Source organism: Pteropus vampyrus, unplaced genomic scaffold (assembly GCF_000151845.1).
Source record: "Pteropus vampyrus isolate Shadow unplaced genomic scaffold, Pvam_2.0 Scaffold388, whole genome shotgun sequence".
Taxonomy (NCBI): Eukaryota; Metazoa; Chordata; class Mammalia; order Chiroptera; family Pteropodidae; genus Pteropus; species Pteropus vampyrus.
Window position 1 is genome coordinate 230,284 of NW_011889169.1, and position 6,460 is coordinate 236,743.

Genomic DNA, 6,460 nt, shown 5'->3' on the forward strand with positions numbered 1-6,460 from the left:
CATCACTCCATCTCAATCTTCAACCATGTGCCCTTTGCTCTTTGAGTTATAGCTGCCTCTTTTAGCAAGTTTGCTCCCTCCTGCCACAGAAGATTTGTATAAGCTGTTCTCTCTGCCAGTAACATACTCCATCTGCACTGCCATCGCCACCACCCTTCATTAGTTAATGCCTTTCCATCCTTCATCTCCCAGCTGGGTGGTCACTTCCTCAGGGACCCCATGCTCTTCATTCTCAGCACTTACCATCAATGGATACTTTTCCATTAACCAGTGTAATTATTTGGTCATTCTCTGTCTCCCCCACTAGATTATAAGCTTCATGAGGCAGAGACTGAAGTCTCTTTTTGCTCATCATTAAATCCCTTGGGTCTAGCACAATGCCTATCCAATGGCAGATGACCAATAATTATTTTTTAATGAACAACATATACTTAAGCCATAATCAACTATGCTTTAAAAAAAAAAATCTCTGACCCTCAGGGCCATAGCTGATCAGTTCAGATGTGGTCATCTGACTAGAACTTGGAAATTTTCTGTCTCTCTCTCTCTGAGTCATAAGACCTGTAACCTGAGAGCTGTGGCTCAGATTGCTAACCACTTATCAATCGCCATCCTCCCTTTCCTTAGTAAGACAACTCCAATTTTAGCTGAGCATATGGCCTCACTGAATAAAGACTATATATCCCAGGTGCCCTTGCAGCCAGGGGTGACCATGTGACCAAACTGGCTAATGACATTGAGAGAAAATGTTGTATGTAACTTCTGAGGCAGCATCTAAAAAGGAGGGGGTCATATCCTTTTATCTTTCTATTTCTCCACCTCTTTCCAGGCTGGCACTTCAGCAACAATCCAGAAGGTGACTCTGAGAAAACCCTACTCTAAAATGAAGTAGACAGATAGAAAGGGCCTATGCCCCTAGTGACTATGGAGCAGCTCCCCTAGCTTCACCCCCATACCCAATTCAAGCAAGTAGCCGAATGTTCCCATTTTTATCAAGCTAATGCACATTGGCTTTCTTCACTTGCAAACAAGAGTCTTGTCTAATAAACTGGGACTAGTCTGGAAGTGCAAACACAGAAAGACCTTCAAGATCTATTATTAATGTAATCAAACAGCTAATATTTATTTAGAAGTTACAATGGACTGGGCGCTGTTCTAAGGATTTTATCTACCTCATCTCTTAGGTGCCATTATTATGGCCATTTTGCAGGTTAGGAAACTGAGGCACAGATAGGTGACTGGCCCACAGTCATACATCTAATAAGATGTAATTTTAACTCAGGCAATGTGCAATATTATTGGGGATGACCCACGACATTCCCCCTTTGTCTTAGTTTTGGTTCCCCAATAGCAGTCTGAGACTTGCATACAGGCAGTTTATTAGGGAGGTGGTTCCAGGAAGCATGAGTGAGGGGGCAAGAAGAATGAGACAGAGGGTACATTAGTGAGGTCACTGCTATAACAATGGGGCTGGTTACTTCTGGTCTCTGAGAAGGGTCCAGAAAGACCCACATGGTCTGGAATGCCTCTCACAACTGCCCATCTGTGACAATGGAAGACTAGCTTTTACTCATCAGCTCCTGTCTCCATCAGTGAACACCCTAAACATCTGAGATGTGCTTGTGTATGAATGGAGCTCCGCGGGGATGAAAAATGTGGATGCATAGGAAGCTTGGGCTGAGAAATTGGCAGTGCTAGGTGAGTCCTGGCTTGCACAAAACTTCCCACCACAACTTAGGCTGAAATCACAAGCTGGACAAGGAGACCTGATACTGACACCCAAGCCTTTGCTCCACTTTTTCCTCATTAACAAACCTACCATTTATTTAGACATTCACCCAACCCATCCAGGCGGCTCAGAAGAGGTTGACTCCTGGGATGTGGCTGATTGGTCTCCTCTAAGCCAATTACAGTCATCCCAGTAGGTAACAGGTTCCAGCACCCATGTTTAAGCAGCTCAGCTCATAGCAGGTACTTGGAGAATGTTATTAATCTCAAGTGGTCCTGTGACTCAAGCTAGCCCAATTGGACTGAAGAGAAAAGCTTTAATTCCATGATCTCTGGGGCAGAGGTTCTCTTTCTCTTCTGGGTGTGAATTGCTCCGGACTGAATGGTTGTGCCCCCCTTAAAATTCATATGTTGAAATCCTACCCCCCAATGTGGTGGTATTTGGGCATAGGGTTTGCGAAGTGATTAGGTAATGAGGGAGGAACCCTCATGAATGGAGTTAGCACCCTTATATTAAGAGACCCCAAAGAGCTCTCTCGACCCTACGCCATGTGAGAACACAGCAAGAAAAGGACCATCTAGGAACTAGGAAATGGGCCCTCACCAGACACGAAATCTGCCAGTCCCTTGATCTTGGACTTACAGCCCCTAGAACTGGGAGAAATAAATGTTTGTTGTTTAAGCTACCCAATCTATGGAATTTTATTATAGTAGCCTAAGCTGAGACAAGAACAAAGAAAGGTTGCCCCAGTTGGCACTGGCAGTCATTTTGTAACTGGGAGGAGAAGCAGTTTAAGTGCGAAGCTGCCTCAAGACCCCAAGGAAATGTTCAGCAGGCACTGAAGCCGCAGAAGAAAGAGGCAAACTTTCTGCCTAAAGTAAGTACAGGAACTTAGGGGTTGATAGAGGAGACAAAGAAGAGATGGAGAAGAAAAGGAGAGAATGGAACCAAGCAACACAGCAGAACCCTAAACCAAGCTGTAGAAATAGGCTAGAACATGGTAGGGGTAGAGGAATGTAAGATTTTAATGTTCCTGGCCACAATAAGCTATTTTAGAACCTTGCTACTCCTCCCATTAAGACACGGAGTCTCTGTCCCTTCCCTTGAGCTTGGTGGTGGGGATGGGGGTTTGTGACAGCTCCTGCAAGTAAAATGCTGCAGAAATTATGTGATATGACTTCCAAGACGTGACTGGAAAAGCCCATGAAGCTTCTGCCAGGTTCTCTTGGGACATTCGCTCTTAAAAGCCAGCCATCATGCTATGAAGAAGCTACCTAGAGAGGCCAAACGACAGGTGTTCTGGCTGACAGGCAGTACCACCCACCAGACATGTAAGTGAAGTCACCTTCAGGTGATTCCAACCCCAGCCATCAAGTCACCCCCAACTGTTGAATCACCTCCCAGCAGACGGCACAGCCATTGTAGAGAAGAGACAAGCAGTCCCCACTGTGCCCTGTCTGAATTCTTAACCCACAGAATCTATGAGGATAATAAAATGGTTGTTTTATGTCACTAAATTTTGGAGTCATTTGTTCTCCAGCAATAGTAACCAGAACATCTCCCAAACTACCTGCACACGAGTCCTTGTCTCAGGGTCTACTCTGGGGAGAATCCAAACTAAAACACAAGGATATGGTGTAGATCCCCAAATTTCTCCAGCTGCCAGCTCTGTACTTTCATTAGACCAAGTGGAAGGTACCTCATTTTAATCCCAACAAGAAGCTTAAGTCTCAGTCTCATTGTTTTAGGGACAGACAGGCCAATATAATGCAATTACTGATTGGGCAGGCTTGGTCAAGTCCTCCTTCCTCATCACTGCCCCCAGGCCCCACCATAGGGTCTGCCCCACCAACCACAGTCCTAAGAGCAGGGTAAGGAGGTTCCTCAGAGAAAAACTAGGTTGCAGCTACCAGGCCTTGCCAGTGCAGTTCAAGGATCAGGAACCATGAACTTCAGTGCACTTAAGCTCAGAGTCTTAAACTCAGAGGTGAGTGCTGACTGATTGAGCTAAGCCAATCATGGTAATTCCACTCTGCTTGCCAGAGATTGGTTTAGGCAAAGACATGTGATACCATTGCCAGTGAGACATGAGGAAAAGGCTCCCGGGCAAGGGGGTAGGAGGGTAGGCAGTGGTTAGTAAACCTATCTTTACCCTTAAAAAGAGGCACAAAGGGATATCCTAACTTCTACCTTTGAAAGTTTTTGTACAGTGATGTGATGTTTGAAGCTACAGCAGTCATCTTGGGACCATGAGGGGCAAGCCTGAGGATAAAAACCAAACACAGGGCATGATGATATAAGAAGATGGAGGTGTTCTGTTTGACAGGCAGGTCCTCCCACCGGACATGCAAGTGAAGTCACCTCCAGTTGATTCCAGCTTTGATGACATTGTTCAGCTACCTCTTTACCAACCATAGATACACCTACCTTCAAACACCTTCAGAGGTAAATAAATCTCAACGCTTAAGCTATTTTGAGTTGAACCATGGGTATCTTAACATATAGAACTTGATACCAGGAGCGGGTGCCTCACTGGGCATACTATGATGACAGATTCAGGTCAGATCTCCATTTTCCATTCCAGAAGCTGTTCTCCTGCTTCTTCTTACTTCCTGTAATGAGGAAGTGGTTCTAGAAGGGACAAATTCCCTCTTGATGTAATTCTTAATGATTCTGAGGTTGAGGAGTGGGTATCAATTCTATTTCCAGAAACAAAGTATGATTTATGTGCTCACAGGGGTTATATTTTGGAACTGCAGAAAGGGAAAGGTTCACATGAAATTCATCATGGCCTCAGCATTCTAAGGTTTGCAAGAGACTAAGAACCCAACATGGAAGAACTCATCTTCAACAGCAAAATGGGTATCACACAATTCACATAGCACTTATTATGTGCATCCTCTCGATTCATACTCAGAAAATGGGCAGCATTACCCCATTTTGCTAAGGGTTCAGAAAAGGTCAGTAACTGGTCCATGCAGCAGCACCCCTACCCACAGTGTTTACCATCTCTAGTGTTCTCCAGCTGAGAGGGCAGCTATGCATTCCCCACAGCAGATGCCAACCAGGGGGAGAAGGAGAACCGAACCACACATGCCTGTCCCACCTCCCTGCTTTTGCTCAATCTGCTTCTGAAGCCGTAATGGGATTCATATCTACCTTTTAGTCATGCACTTTCTAGTGCCAGTACCTTTCTAAACACTTAATATGTTATTCTCATTTACTCTCTTCTGGCAATCCAGAGAAGAAACTGAAGCCCAGAGGAGTTGGGTAACCTCTCCCCTGCCCCCAGGTCACACAGCTTAGTAGGTGGTGGAGCTAGGTTTGAATCCATGCGATTCGAGTGATTCTAGAGTCTACACCCTAAACCATCACCGATTTCTTTCCTCTCCCTCTACAGGACCATTTTCCAGTTAGAATGTCATTCTTACAGAGAGTCTTTCCTGATGCCTCAGACAAATATGGCCTCTCCTTCGGCACTATGGGTATTCATAAAACTAGTCACCTTCCTTGGTTACCTCTGTAAGCGCTGATTTACTCTCCCACCCTGCCTGCCATCAGCCATTATCTTTGAGAGCCCCCGCAACCATTTTACAGAACAGAAGGAAGGCCGAGGCTCAGAGAGGTTAAGCAACTTGCCTGAGAACACACAGCTAGGGAGTGGCCAGATGGGACCTGAACCCAGGCCAATCTGTACCAAAGTCCTAATTTTGAAAAAGATGCTGACAAACACCTAGAATTTAAACCAGGAATCTCTGCCTACCTCCCCCTGGCTCAAGAGGACACTGGGCGTTGAACATGGGCCCAAGGGACAGAGGGTTTTGAATGGAATAGAGTGGGGCTGGCAGTCAGCATGTCTGAACCTAAGTCATCACCACCACCCCCCATCCCCCCCCCACTCCACCCCGGTAGCCTCAGTGTCCACATCTGTAAGCAGGTGTTTATAGTTAAGTGGCCCAGAGCTCTGGGCTCAGATGACCAGATTTTCATTTTCTGTACCTTGGAAAAGCAGTTCAATAACCACATCTACTTCCTAGTGGATGCGATGAGGCAGTTAGCGTGGAATGTGAGGGCAGTGCCCACACTCTGGCAGCATGATTCCAGAAGGCTCCTTGTGACAGTTGCTTTTGCTGAACAGACTCAGCCAGCTGTGGAGTAGAGAGCGCACTCTGGAGTCAGCCTGCCTGGATTTGAACCCTGCTTCAGCCACTTCCTAGCTCCATGACCTTGGGCAAATCACCATGACTCAGTTTCCTAATCTGTAAAAAGGGAATAATAATAATAACGATGATAATAATATTTTTTTAATAAAAAAAGGGAATAACACTCATACCTACCTTGAAGGGTTGTTTTGAGGTTTCAGTATGTTGATGTGCATGCAAAGTGTTTAAACAGTGTCTGACACAGCACCAGATTTAGTTTTACTATTGTTGGTATTATTATCACCTCCAGGGCTGTTATCGCTAAAGCTCCAACGGCCCCACCAAGTACTGTGGGTTTTGCCAACTCATCCTCGCTCAGCAGGTCCGGCCACACCCACTCCTAACTCCGCGGGCCTGAGTCACCCCCGACTGTGTGTCGCCTGCGCCCTCCTATCCCACAACCTGCAGACTCACCCTGAGTCAGCCGGCCCGGGCGCTTCCACTCCCGGGACCCCACGCGGCGGAGAAGAGGCGGCGAGGCGCCCCCCGGCGGAGATTCGGAGCCCCGCGTCTCTACCGCAGCGCCCAA

The 6,460-nt window shown here is 46.4% G+C and overlaps 1 long non-coding RNA gene across 1 annotated transcript in view; it reads left to right on the forward strand.

Moving 5' to 3' along the window:
• Positions 1-6,426, forward strand: part of LOC111731617 — a 7,830-nt gene extending 1,404 nt beyond the window's left edge. Inside the window, exons 2-3 of the long non-coding RNA XR_002777236.1 lie at positions 3,929-4,174; positions 6,182-6,426. This is a non-coding gene — a long non-coding RNA (uncharacterized LOC111731617). The remainder of the gene's footprint in view (positions 1-3,928; positions 4,175-6,181) is intronic.
• Positions 6,427-6,460: the final 34 nt, after the last annotated feature.